A 15,375-nucleotide genomic window follows, 5' to 3' on the forward strand; every position below is an offset into this window, starting at 1 on the left:
GGCACTGGGTTCCATCCTTAGCACCACATAAAAATCAATTTAAAAAATAAAGACATTCTGTTCACCTATAAGTAAAAAAAAAAAAAATGGTGGCAGCATAATGGAATCACCTGAGAATCTTTAAAAATACCAAGGTTTGGTGCCTCCCAGGTAGATTTTGTTAAAGTTGACCCAAAATATGATCTGAGCATGGGTTTGTTTTGTTTTGGATTTTGCAGACAACTATAACATACAACCAGCACTGAAAATCAATGGCATAGGTTAGTACTCAAAGTGTGATTTCTGAACCAGCAGCATTAGTATCACCTGGGAACTTCTTAGAAATGTAGATTCTTGGGCTCTGCCCATAGTTCTGAATCAGGCACTCTTGGGTTAGAGCCCAACAGTCTGTATAACAAGCCCTTCAGGGTTTTCAGGTGAATCATTAACCCAGTCATTGACTTGCTTCACTTGATCAGTCTTTGTATGTTGGTTAGAAAGGAAAAGGATATGTTGTCTCCTTCTGAGTACTCCCCTGCCCACCATCTGCTGTTATGCTAGCCAATTTAGGAGCCATCTGTAGCAATAGGATTCTACTGAGGGAAAGAGACCAGGGCATATGGTCTACAAATGCTGTGCCCATTTTCAGTGTGTATGAAGATAAGTAGGAGTGGGTGGGGGCTGAGATTTGTTTATTAACAGGATCAGGACTTCCATGGATTTAGTTTATAGTTAAGTATTAGCAGTTTTGTTCTTTCTGAAAAAAAAAGTGTAGGTAGGAAATTTGACTACCCTTCTAAATTAATAGACAGGTACATGACAGATAAAACACATACTGTTCTTTTGCATTCTGTTCCCTCTGTCTGTGGAAGGTGTGGGAAGGAGAGCTAGAAGAACTGACAGTACTCCTTCCTTATGCTATAACCACATCATTTCCCAAATTAGTTTGCAACTCTGATTTAGGCCTAGTGCTGTTCATAATTATATTTTCAGTCACCTATGTATGGCCCATATTCCAAGAGGTACTAAACTATTGGTATCAGCAATCAGTCCTCTTGGATTTAACAGTATTATAAGTGTAAGCCACTGTTAAGATTCTGGAAGAAATGACCAAAAGGTTTGCACCTACGTTATGAACCTTGGAGTCTTTCAAAATCCCTTCTCCCACAGGCGCCTAATGCAGGACTGAGGATGATCTAATGTAAGGCACCAGCACACACATAAATATATATGTGTGTTGCTGGGTATTGAACCCAGGACCTTACACTCAGCTACTGAGTTACATCCTTCTTAAGGGTCATTCCTTGTTCTACCTCTTAAAGTCTCATTATGGGGATTAAATTTCAACATGAATTTGGGGGCAGCAAACTATATTCAAATCCTGGCAACATTTTAAATGAGTGTATTTGAGGGCTGGGGTTGTGGCTCAGCGGTAGAATGCTTGCCTAGCATGTGCAAGGCCCTGGGTTCAATCCTCAGCACCACATATAAATAAAGGAATTATGTGAAACTACAACTAAAAAGTAAATAAATATTTTTAAAAAGAGTATATTTGTTAATGAGCCAATATTGATATTTGATATTAACTAAAGTCTACACCTCTCAGATTTCCTTAGTTTTTACCTAATGTCTTTTTTCTGTTCAGGATCCCATTCAGAATACTACATTACACTTTTGTCTCTTTAGGCTTTTTCTTGGATTTTCCTTGACATAATAGTACATTTTAAAATGACAACAAATCCACCTCACCATAGGTGATTCAGAAGTAGATGAAAACAACTACCACATTCTCATGAAACTCACAAAGCAGGTGGCATTTATTTATTGATTTTATAGTGAATACTGTGAATCATTTACAATTTTCTTACATGCTTTCAGATGTGACTCTTATATTTTGTCTGGGGCTGAGGGTGTAGATGTGCAATAGAGTACTTGCCCAGCAGGTACTCTCTCCAACATAAGGTGGTGAGGGAGGAAACTTGTTTTAATTTAGGGGATTGGCTTTATTTCACATCTGTGTATAAAATGTTATATATCATATGCTTTAAAATTACTGAACATCACATAAAATGCTTTCAGTAATACCACACGGATTAAGCCAGGCCACCAGTGAACAGGCTACAGATTCTAGAACCCAGGGACCCACCTCAGGAGACTGATTTAGAAGGTCCAGGATGCGGGCAGAGTTATATATATTTTGATCCCCCATGATTCTGATGCATTTTGGAAATCACTAAATCTAAATTTATAGACACAAACCTATACATTTGAATTCAATTTAATATCCAAGTAACAAGCCCAAAATGATGAAATCCACACTAAAGAGAATTAATGATGACTATTTCAGTGAACATGTGCCGAGACACATAGTATACAGATATTCTTAACCCTACATACATATAGGATGTACTCACAAATCCCACTTTCAAATTGGTCATTTGGAGCTGAACATGGTAGCACATCCCTATCAGAAATTTGGGAGGCAGGCAGGAGGATCCCAAGTTCAAGACCAGACTGGGCAACTTAGTGAAACCCTGTCTCAAGATCAAAAATAAAAAGAGTAGAGATGTACCTCAGTAGTTGAGTACCCCTGGGTTCAATCTCCAGGAAGGAAGGAAAGGAGGTAGGAGAGAGATAAATGAAATGAAGTGAAATTTGGTTGTTTGAACCTAAAAGAAATTTTGGTTGTTTGAAACCTTAGTTATTTACCCTTAGAATATTGTTGTGAATGTTGAGTAAGTTCTCCCAACAACTTACAAAAATGTATTCAACTAGTAGCAAATAAAATAGCATGTCCTTGCAATGAATAATATAAAACAATGGTCTGGCAATATTAACCATAAAAACAAAAAAGTGGGGGATGCATAAAAAATACTTGATTTATCTCAAGTGCTGAGATTGAATAAATAGAATGGAGGATAAAAGGAAATGAGGGGGCAGATGGAGTTATTGAGAGGACCTTGTGCATTCTTTCAAAATATCTGAAGGTTATTCGTCCTTTTTCACCCCAGATTCCTAGGCTGCCTTTTCTCTTAGGGTTCTCTTTGGCTCACCACCAAAATTAGCAGAGTATCTTAGATTTGCCCTGATTCTCAGGCTAGGTGCACCTAAGAATTACCTGGAAAGCTTTTAAAAAAGGAGTCCATGCAAAGTACCATAGAAAAGTACCACAGGTTGAGTAATTTCTTTAAATTTTTTTAAATTGTAGATGGACATAATACCTTTATTTTATTTAATTTTTTTAATATTTATTTTTTTAGTTGTAGTTGGGCACAATATCTTTATTTTATTTATTTTTTGTGGTGCTGAGGATCAAACCCAGTGCCTCACACATGCCAGGTGAGCACTCTACCACTGAACCCCAATCCCAACCCCATGGTTGAGTGATTTAAACAACAGAAAATTAATTTCCTCACAGTTCTGGAGGATGGAGGTCCAAGACCAAGTTGTCAGAAGATTTGGTTACTCCTGAGGCCCCTCTCCTTCGCTTGCAACTGGCTACATTCTCACTGTGGTCTCACACAGCCTTTTCTCCATGTGTGCACCCTCCTGGTGTCTCTTGCACTTCTTATAGGGACACCTGTCATATTGGATTGGGGCCTCAGCCTTATAACCTCATTTAACACTAGTCACCTTTTTAAAGGTTCTATCTCCAGCTACAGTCATACTGAGGATGACTTCAACATATATTTTTTGAGCCAGGGTTCTCTCTGGCTCACCACTAAAGTTAGCAGTACAGCTTAGATTAGCCCTGATTCTCATGCTAGGTGCTTTACTCCAGATCCATTATATTAAAAATTGGGGACAAGTATTGGTACTTTTAAAAAGAGTTTTCCAGGCTAAGGGTATAGTTCAGTGATAGAGCATTTACCCAGCATGGGGGAGGCCCAGGGTTCAACTCCAACACCTCAAAAAAAAAAAAAAAAAAGCTTTCCAATCTGGGCATGGTGGTACATGGTGCTGTGTGTCTGTAGTCCCATATACTTGGGAAGTTGAGGCAAGAGGATAACTTGAGTCCAAGAGACAGAAGCCAATGTGGGCAACATATATCAAGGCTCCATCTCTAAAAAGAGAGGGGGAGGAGCTTTACAAGGTTAAGAAGTCCCTGTAAAGGGTTTTGAGGACAGCCCTGAACTGTGCTTGGGTTTCTATCACCTATTTGCTCTGTGTACCTGGGAAGGTAACCTGAGTTTTGAGTCTCAGTTTCTTCTCCTGAAAAATGGGAATACTATTAGTATATAGAGCTTTTGTGAGAATTAAATGAGATGCTCCATGACAAGCACTTAGCACGAACCAGGCGCTAGCCTGTGTTCACTGGCAATTGCCATTGCAGCTACCGCTGCTATAAGAGGGGACAAAGAGATTTCCCAAAAGTGGCAGGCAGGCAGGAGTTGGAAGGAAATGGCAGAAAGAAAGGCTGTTTGTGTGCAAAAGAGTATCTGAAGAGGAATTAAGTAAACTTAATCTCGAAAGCTAAAGATATCTTTGTAGGTTTAAATATCCTGTCCGTGCGGCGTGATAAAGAGAGTTTCCTTTCTGGGCAGTAGGGGGCGCCAGGAGTCTACAAATAAGAATCTGTGGCTTGAGAAGTGGATGCGAAGGAAGCTTGAAAAAGTTGAGTCTCAGGGCACTTGTCCACCTGATGCATCTGTTACTAGTTGAGGTGTCTTAAACCATGTGCTTACAATTTAAAGAATCCATAAAATCCAATATACAAGCCAAGCAGGGTGGTATATTTGTGCCAGCTGCTTGGGCAGCTGAAGCAGAAGGATCACTTGAGCTAGGAGATGGAGAGCAACCTCAGTAACATAGCCAGACCCCATCTCAAAAAATAAATAAGAATAATAAATTCAATATGCGGATTAGTTTGCCTCCTCTAGTGTTTTGTTTGTTTGTTTGCAATGCTGGAGATCAAATTCAGTGCCTCACTCATACTAGGCAAGCACTCTGCCACTGAGCCATACCCCTAGCCCTCTAGATTTTTTTCTAATTATTTCTATATCCAGGGACATGTTAAAACATGTATGCAGTGTAACAGTATTTAAGTATATGTTCTATAGTAAGTAACATCATAATTGATATCCCAAATCAGATAGACCATTTTTGTTTGTAAAGGAGACAGTGAAGCATGGTTGTGATGGAAACAGGAAAGAAAATATGAACACAACTGTGGCAGAGACTGGCAATGGCCTACCCCTCTTTGAATCCTGGAGGTTTCATTGGGAATATGGCAATTTGGGTTCAATCCATAGCACCACATAAAAATAAACAAAAAATAAAGGTATTTTGTCCATTTCCAAAAAAGATTTTTTAAAAAAAAGAGTAAAATTCCTGCCCTTCCTTGAGCTGAGGGTGACCATATGGCAAAGCCTTGAACTGTGGAATATGAATGGAAATGGCAGCTTATAGGGAATTCCTGGAGAGCCAGATGGCAAGGACCTTCTTCCATTTCCTGCCTGGATCATGGTTATGAAGACGGGAGCTCCAGCTTGAACCTGAAGATAAAGGCTTCAGTCTAAGGATGTTAGAGTACAAGTTAGATGCAGCCTAGATCCAAGGTGACTATTAGGGCTCCCTAGAAACTCTGAATTCTCTGCCTCTGGTCTTCTTTGGGAGAGGAAAAATAAAATGAAATCGTGTGTAAGCCACTGTTATCTCTGCTACTCATTGCCAAACACAGTCTAATACAGCATTTTAAGAATCTGGGTTTTTTAAAAATATCTTTGTAGAAAAAGAAATATAGATGGAAAGAATTTTTAAAAATCACATAGAGAAGACGGTGATAGATACAAAGACAACTCCTGAGTCTTTAAAGACCCAGTAGCACCTCAAGTAGAATAAGAAGGGGACAATGGTGATAAAGATAAACATACTATGAATTTGAGTCTTCTTTCAGTGCTGTCTGAAAGATGGGGAAGTCAAGTGGAGGACTAAGGTGAAGACTTGCAAATTCCTGCAATTGAAGTCCTTTGAGCTGCTGTAGCTACAAAATGTCCCAAAGTCTGCCTGATTAACTTTTCCCAGATTCTTTTGCATGATTGCCTATGCTGGGGTCCCCAAGACCACCCTCAAGTTAATTGGCTCATCAGGAGAACTCAATGAATTCAGGACTGCAGTTTATTACAATGAAAGGAATACAGATTAATTCACATAGGAAAAAGCCCCATAGGATGGAGTCCAGGAGGAACACTGGTTGTCGTCTCTCAGAGAAACCACACAGACCACATTTTATTCTCCTGTAACAATGTGTGGCAGCACATACAAATTATGGCCAACCAGGAAAAGCTCACCCAAGCCTTAGAGTTCAGGATTTTTATCAGAGGTTAGTCACATAAGTATGGAGTACCCACAAGACAGATATTAGCTATTCAGTCTTCAGACCCTTTCAAAAGTTAAATAATACAGCCTGGCCAGAACTCCTAGTTATACTAAAACAGGTACTTATGACACATTCTATTGTTATCATAAACTAGGCACTCTTATCAGGAGGGATAGTCCAAAGGCTTAAGAGATATCTCCCAGGAACCAACCAAAGGCTAGTCCTGAAGATCTTTGGAAGAGTCAGTGTTTGGACAGCCCAGGGCTACTGAGTTAACTCTTTACTGCAAAGTACTTTTATAATAAAACTCTATTATCTGAGTAGCTTCTAAAGACCTCACTCCTTCCATGAAGAGTCTGACCAAAACATTTCTAACACTAGAAATGTGTCTAATATCATGGATATTCAATGAATGAATGGATTAATACAGGAAGGCTCATTACTGGTATCCTGAAGATGGGAGATCAGTGTCTTAGAGCTGGAAAGTTTCCAGCTGTACCTCTGTGATTGAGTCTTCCCTTGACCAACTTCCTCCCAAGCATTTCCCTCGTGTCCTCCTTCCATCCCTTTCTCCCTGATCCAGCAATTCCAAGATCCGCAAGAGCCAGAGACCATTTCCATTTTCTTCAGCAAGTAATCCAGGCTTCAGAGCTTCTGTCCAAAACCAAGATTAGGATAGAGCAATTAGGGCACAGACTCACAATCTTTAAGGTGGTCCTCACTCTTAGGGATATGCAAAAGGGAGTGCCTCCTTAAATTTTGCACCTGAGATACAGGCATGCCCATGTTAGCACAATTAGCAACACAATTCACCATAGTCAAACTATGGAACCAACCTAAATGTCCATCAATGGGTCAATGGATTAAGAAAATATGGTGTATACATACAATGGAGTTTTATTGAGCCAAAAATAAAAATGAAATTATGTCATTTGCAGGAAAATGGATGGAACTAGAGTTAGAGACCATCATGTTAAGTAAAATAAGTTGAACTCAGAAGGTCAAGGGTTGTAAGTTTTCTCTCAAGGGTTGTATTCAGAAACTGGTGGGAAAAAAGAAAGGTGTCAGCAATCTCATGAAAATCTAAGAGAGATCAGTAGAGGAAATGGACTAAGGGGTGGGAGGTGGGAAGGAAGGTGGTAAATGCTGGGGAGTCATATTGGCCAAATTATATTGTTATATTGTGTGCATATATGAATATATAATAACAAGTTGCATCACTAAGCACAACTACAATGCACCAATTAAAAAATGTGGAAAACAATTTTGTGCCCTAGGTACCTGCCTTAACTCACTCCGGTGCTGGTCCTATAGTCTGTCTTTTGTTTTTGGTTTTTGGTTTGGTTTTTGTTTGTTTGTTTTTGGTACCAGGGATTAGACAGGGCACTTAACCACTAAGTCCTAAGCCACATTCCCAGTCTTCTTTTTTTTTTTTTTTTTTTTTTGGTGCTGGGGATTGAACCCAGGGCTCTGTGCATGTGAGGCAAGCACTCTAAGAACTGAGCTATATCCTCAGCCCTTATTTTTTATTTTGAGACAGGGTCTCACTAAGTTGCTGAGGCTCGCCTTGAACTTGTGATTCTCCTATCTTGAAAGAGTTTCTGGATGGGAACCCATATCCTTTGATTTTGTGTGTATTGAGACGGGATGGGAAGGTACGAGAAGTAGCATGGGAGTCTTGCCCTAGGACATGGTTGAGCCTTAACTTAAGCAAAAATCAACATGACTTCACAAACTTCTCTTTACAGTGCACCATCCTAAAGGTAGTTCAATTCACTTTAAATACCAGAAAATAACTAAAATAAGCTCCAATAGTAAGCATTCATCTCCCACATTTGTACCAGTACCCCTTCACACTTCAGAGGCATGAGGATTTTTTTCCTGCAGCATCTCTGAATTCTTTTTTGTGTGGGGTTCTGGGGATCGAACCCAGGGCCTTGTGCATGTGAGGCAAGCACTCTACCACCTGAGCTATACCCCCAGCCCTAATATCTCTGAATTATTCTTTCCATGAACATCTTTTTGCAGCTTGGTAGCAGAAAACTTACCAGTAAGTTCTATGGAGTTTGAATGATTTCAAAGCTACCTTCCACTTCCCTGATTCTGGACAGGAAATGACTTTAAGAGATACTAGGAGCTCAGGTCCTTATAGACCATAGAACTGCTTATGTTGTGTGAGAATGTATGGATTCAGATTAACATGATTGCAACCATCTTGAGTCATAACCACTATGATTACTCTAGTCTGTTTTTCCTACATAGTTTCTCAGCAAACTACAATAGACAAAACCATTAGAGAGGTATATGGAGCTTTACAACCAGACCCGAGCTCTCTGGGAATATGCCTGATTTTGATTTTTTTCCTCTTTCTCCCTTTTTTCTTTTCTTCCTTCCTTTCTTTCCTTCTTTCGTGTACTGGGGAAGACAGGGTGCTCTTCTACTGAGCAACATTCCCAGCCTTTTGTTTTTGATTTTGAAACAGAGTCTTGCTAAATTGCCCAGGCTAGCTTGGAACTTGCAATCCTCCTGCCTCAGTCTTGTGAGTCGCTGGGATTCTAGATCTGTATCAACATGCCTGTCAGTGACTCATTGGTATCATTTTAAAATGAATCAAGTACATTCCAGCCAGGATGAAGTCACTTTTGTCCTAATCCATAAATAAATATGCCCCTCTTTCTGGCCTAAATGGTGGGAGTCCAACTGGTCTTGCTGCCACCCAGGGCTATGCTTCTATCAGTAAATCTCCAAAATAAATTGGACTATGTGCAAGCCATCTGCTTCTATTTCTTCAGTCTCATAGCCACTTTGGGGCAAGTTCTCACCTACTAGAACTGGATTGTTTCAGAACAAAGATGCATGAAAAATTCCACTAATTTCTAGGAACTGTACAACTTCTTTTCCATAAGGTGTGGCACTTGTGTGCACTTCTGATGATATACAAGAATGAAAAGAAGATAACCTTCCCTCCAAGTTTATCATTTGATCAATTATTCCTAGAAGAAGTGTGTGTGTGTTCAAGTTTTAAGAAGAAAGAATGGGGGCTGGGGTTGTAGCTCAGTGGTACAGCACTCACCTAGCACATGAGTTCGATCCTCAGCACCACATAAAAATAAATAAATAAAATAAAGGTATGGTGTCCAACTACAACTAAAAAATAAACATTAAAAAAAGAAGAAGAAGAAGAAAGAATGGAAGACAGGAAGGGTGGATGACAGGCACATCTATAATCCTAGCTACTTGGGAGGCTGAGGCAGGAGGATGGCAAGTTCAAGGCCAGCCTGGGCAATTTAGTGAGACCCCTGTTTCAAAATAAATAGTAAAAAGGGCTGGGGGTGTAGCTCAGTGGTAGAGCTCTATGTTCAATTCCCAGTGCTTCAAAAGAGAAAAAAAAATTGAGATAATAAATTTTATATTATGTGTATTTTACCACAATAAAAAAATGCACATGTATGAATGCAGGAGGTGCATACACAGCTGAGCCAATGGCTTTACATCACAAAATAAATAACAAATACATTTGAGTTGCTCAAATTTACATCATCTCTTTTTTTGCAAGGTAGATTCTCAAGTAGGAGCTAGAGGTATCTTCACTGTCATTACTGACAGCTGTAGGATTCTTCTATGAAATGAATTCTTTGATATTGTCGTAGAGATTGACCTAGGCCAGACAGCATTTCCTTATTTATAACCTTCACACACTTTCTCACCAACGTGAATTCTCTGGAATCAAAAAAAAGTATGAGCTATAATTGAAGGACTTCCAACATCTATGACATTCGCAGGGTTTATCACCGGAGTTAATTATTTGATGTGGAATAAGAGTCAAGCTCTGATTAAAGGTTTTGCCACATTCAATAAATTACAGGGTTTCTCTCCTGAGTGGATTCAGTGATGTGGAATAAGATGCAAACTCTGATGAAAGGATTTCCTGTAATCATAGTCAAAGGTGTCTCTCCCAGCATGAAGTCTCCAGGCTGGAAAGGCTGAAATATGTCTAAATGGTTCCCCATACTCCTTACATCCATTATGTTTTTCCCCCAGGATTCTCTGTTGCTCAATAAGACCCAAGCTGTAGCTAAGGACTCCTGATGCACTCATAGAGTCTTCTCCCAGATAGATCCTCTGATACTGAATAATGCATGAGCTCCCCCAGAAAGTTCTTATACAATCATTCTTCCCATGAATTTTCTCTGCTGTGAATTCTCTGATATCGGTGTCAAGATCAACACCTGTGAGGTGTTCCTGGCTGAGGACACCTGTAATCCCAGTGGCTGGGGATGCTAAGGCAGGAGGATTGTAAATTCAAGGCCAGCCTCGGCAATTTAGTGAGGCCCTTAGAAACTTAAGTGAGATTCTGCCTCAGGATAAAAAATAAAACGGCTTTGGGTGTGGCTCAGTGGTTAAACAATCCTGGTTCAATCCTTGGTTAAAAAAAAAAAAGTATTCTTACATTCCTTACATTTGCAAGATTTCTCTCCATTATAATTTCAACAATGGCTAATGGCTCTAAATTCCCTTTGAAAATGCTCTCACATTTATTACATTTATATGAGTCTTCTCCAGAATAAAATCTCTAATATAGAGTATGGGTGTTACCAAATGAACATGTCTCCCCAAAATTTATATGTTGAAGGCCTAACGTGTCCATGGTAGCTGAATTCGGAGTAATTAACTAGAACTAAGGTTAAACAAGGTCATAAGAGTAGGGCCCTGATCCAATATGATTAAGATTATAAGAAGACATACTAGAGAACTGGAAGAGTCAGCAGATATCTATTTCTCTCTCCTCAAACACTGAGGAAAGTCCATTTGAGGTCACAGAGAGAAGGCAGCCACTGTAAGCCAGGAAGAGAGCCCTGAGCAGAAACCAAATTGACTGGAATCTTGATGTTGACTGGAACCTTGATGTTGGACTTTCCAGCCTCCAAAAACTGTGAGAGAATGTCTATGGTATTTTGTTGTGACTACCTAAGCAGATGAATGCATTTAATATAAATTGTGATCTCGGGTACATGTGTCACATTTTCATCAAGCTCACTGGTAAAGAATTGGTAAAACTTTGTTGTTGAGGGAAGTAGGGAAATGAGCACTTTTTCATTGCTGGAGGAATTCAAATTGGTACAAATGCCAGGAGAGAAAATCTTTCCAAATGATAAATGCATGCACCCTTTGATTGAGCAATTTCACTTCTAACAATGTGTTCTACAGATAGATTTTATTGTGTGTAAAATTACATATGTACAAAGTCTTTTAGTAAAAACTTGATCATAATACCAAATACTTCAAAATAGTCTAAATGTATCCATGAGGAAGTAGTTTAATAAATTATCATATATCCATAAAATGGATAAAGAATGATTTAGAATGAGGCTGCTGGGGCTGGGGAAGTAGTTTAGTGGTACAGTAGATGTTTAGCATCAATAGGCCCCGGGTTTAATCAATCCCCAGCATCCTCCCCAGTTCCCCGCAAAAAAACAGAGTGAGGAAGCTCTTTATATACCAATATGGAGCCAGATACAATGGCGCATACTTGTAATCCCAGTGGCTGGGGAGGCTGAGGCAGGAGGATTTCAAGTTCAAAGCCAGCATTAGCAATTTAGCAAGACCCTAAGCAATTTAACAAGACTCTATTTCAAAAGGCGGGGTGGTGATGGTGGTGCAGAAATGTGATTTAGTGGTTGAGCACTCCTGGGTTCAATACCTGGTACAAAAAAAATTGTTTTTAAATACCAATATGGAACTGTCTTTTTTTAAAAAGTGCAAGATTCAGAATAGTGTTTTCAGAACAGTACTGTGCTAAAATAAAGAGGGGGAAAAAGACAGAGAAATCCCACATATTTGCTTGAAGATGCACAGATTGTCTCTGGAAGAATTCAGGATCCTTCCTCTAGTGGGGAAGATCGGGTGCTGATACCCTTTGTTCTGAATTCTGTGCTATAAAAATGTACCAGTTATTTTTTTTTAATTCCTGAAATCTGGGAAGGAGATAGATGAAGACATGAATTTAGATAGACAGATGGCTACAACAGAGCAAGGAAACTCAGAGGACTCATTTTTTTGAAATCATAATCTCCCCACTGTTTCCCCTATACTCTTTTCTTGCTTTATTTTTCTCCATATATTACCATCTGTCATATTATGTTTCACTTACATGTTTCATTCATTGCCCACCCCCCCACCCGCATCCTGCATTAGAATGTTCACTAAGGGCAAGAACTTTTATCTGCGGTGGTGTTTTCCTCTCTCACTGCTATCTTTTTAGAGCTTAGAACAGTGTCTGGCATGGAACAAGCGCTCCATAAATATTTGTTGACTGAAGCATGTACTTAATAGATATGCTTGTTCCCTCTCTTCAGCAGCAGATCTTAGCTTTTCACCTGTTTTCAGTCACCCCGTCTTTAACCATCGGCTCTTTGGCTACAATGTCAGCAGCACTTGTCTTATGGTGATCTCTATTAAAAATGGAGTTCCTGGGGCTGGGGTTGTGGCTCAGTGGTAGAGCATTGGCCTACCATGTGTGAGACCCTGGGATCAATTCTCAGCACCACATATATATAAAATAAAGGTCTATTGACAACTAAAAAAAAATCTGTCCAAATTGCAGACAGAGGCAATTTTTCCCCAAATATTTTTGACCCACAATTGGTTGAACCTGAGGATTCAAAACGCACAAGGATGGACAGCCAACTGTATATGTCCTCTTATTTAAATTATTTGATGGGCCAGGCACATTGGCACATGCTTGTAATTCCAGCTGCTCCGGAGGATGAAGCAAGAAGATTACAAATTCCAGTCTAGCTTGAGTAAGATCCTGTCTCAAAAAAAAAAAAAAAAAAAAAACCCGCACCAAAAAACAGGAAAGGCTGGGGATGTAGACCAGAGATAGAGTGCTTGTGTAAGCCCTGAGTTCAATCCCAGCACTACAGAAAAGAAAAATATATATATATTCTTTGCTATTTTGTAGTCCTTTTTTGTTGCTATCATGAATGCAAATGCTTTTTCTATTTATTATCTGATTCTAGTTTGTTACTAGTAAATATTTGCAATTGTTACCTTTTTTTGCAGTTTATTTTCAAGGGTTATTTTTTTCTTTTTTAAATTGCATTTTTTATTGGGATATAATTCACATAACATAAAATTCACCATTTGAAAGTATATACTTCAGTGGTTTTTAGTTCATTCACCATGTTAATCAACCATCACCACTAATTAAAGGATATTTCCATCACCCCAAACAGAAACCTTATTTATACCTGATACCACCCTCTCCCAAGTTTCCTTTCTTCCAATCTCTTGGCAACACATCTACTTTCTGTATTTATGGATTTGCCTATTCTAGAAACATCATGTAAATTGTATAATATGTGGCTTCTTCCACATGTACTATGTTTCTGAGGTTTCTCCATGTTGTAGTGTGTATCAAAACTTCATTTTTATAGCTAAATATTATCCCACACTATGGATATACCGCACTGTTTATTCATTAATTCACTGACAGACACTTGAACTATTTCCACATTTTGGCTATTATGAATAATGTTGTTGAGTATATTTTTTTAATTTTTTATTTGTTTTAATTAGTTACACATGACAGTACAATGACCTTGACATATCATACATTTGAATCAGATGGGATATAATTTCTCATTTTTCTGAGTGTACAGGTTGCAAAATCACAGTGGTCATGCAGTCATACATATACACACAGCAATAATAATGTCTATTTCATTCCACTATCCTTCTTTTTCCCCCATCCCCTCCCCTCCCCTCCCATCACTTCTCTCTACCCAATCTAAGGTGACGCTATTTTTTTTCTCACTTCTTCATACATGTATTTTGTATAAGGATGAGGGTCTCCTTCCATCTTCCATGCAATTCCCCTTCTGCCTCCCTTTCCCTCCCACCTCTCTTCCCTATTTAGAAGTAATCTTCTTCCCATGCTCTTCCTCCCTACCCCATTTTGAGTCACCCCTCTTATATAAGAGAAGACATTCGGCATTGTTTTTTGGGGGATTGGCTAACTTCACTTAGCATAATCTGCTCTAATGTCATCCATTTCCCTGCAAATGCCATGATCTTGTTATTTTCTAGTGCTGAGTAATATTCTATTGTGTAGAAATGCCACATTTTTTAATCCATTTTTCAAGGGTTTTTTGAGGTATAACTTGGAGCATCTGTGAAGTAGAATTGTGCTTTCCTTTCTTTTTTCTTTCTTTCTTTCTTTTCTTTTTTCTTTCTTTCTTTCTTTCTTTCTTTTTTTTTTTTATGATGAGGTCTCTCTGTGTTACCCAGATTGGTCTGGAGCTCATGAGTTCAATCAATCTTCCTGCTTCACCCTCTCCAGGAACTAGGGCTATAGGTGTTCACCACCCCTCAGCATTCCCTTGTGGAGAGACAGATCCTTTTTAAGTTTCCACTCGATGGTAAACTGGAGGCACTGTGAGAGACTGAGGCTATATGTGAAGGACCAGTGGCTGCCCAAGATAAATCTACGTCACAGTAAGGCATCCTTGAGAGTTTTTTTTTTTTCTTTTTTACTGGTGATTGAACCCAGGGGTGCTTTGCCAACTGAGAAACATTCATAGCCCTCCTTATTTTTTATTTTGAGATAGAGTCTTGCTAAATTGCTGAGGCTGACTTTGAATCTTCAATCTTCCTGCCTTAGCCTCCTGAGTTGCTGGGATTACAGGTGTGTGCCACCATACCTGGCCATCCTTGAGGTCTTAAACTCAATAATTATTCTCCTTCTCCGTCTTATTCTTTTTAATGCAGGAAGAAGGTACAGCACTTACAGCCATCTTGGTCATCTTCTCTTCCTGTTCCTAAATGGCACGAGACATGCTCCTGCCTGAGGACATTTGTGGCCTGTTTTCTTTTCCTCCAAAGCCTGATGGCTAACCCTTTAACCTCCTTTATGTTCTACCCAAAAGTGTAAACATCCCATTTAATATTTCAACATCCTCTCTCTTTCTAGTCACAAACTTTAAATCCCTTTCCAATTTTTTTTCTTAACAACTATCATCATCTAACATACAATATATTTTATTTGTTTACCTCAATTACTGTTTTGTTTCCCT

At 39.1% G+C, this 15,375-nt stretch overlaps 1 non-coding gene across 1 annotated transcript; it reads right to left on the reverse strand.

Annotated features, from left to right (window-relative positions):
• Nucleotides 1-8,207: 8,207 nt before the first annotated feature.
• Trnav-cac (transfer RNA valine (anticodon CAC)) lies at nt 8,208-8,279 on the reverse strand. Its single transcript has one exon. It is a non-coding gene; the product is annotated as a tRNA-Val (tRNA).
• Nucleotides 8,280-15,375: the final 7,096 nt, after the last annotated feature.

This window comes from Ictidomys tridecemlineatus, chromosome 3, assembly GCF_052094955.1.
Source record: "Ictidomys tridecemlineatus isolate mIctTri1 chromosome 3, mIctTri1.hap1, whole genome shotgun sequence".
Lineage (NCBI taxonomy): Eukaryota > Metazoa > Chordata > Mammalia > Rodentia > Sciuridae > Ictidomys > Ictidomys tridecemlineatus.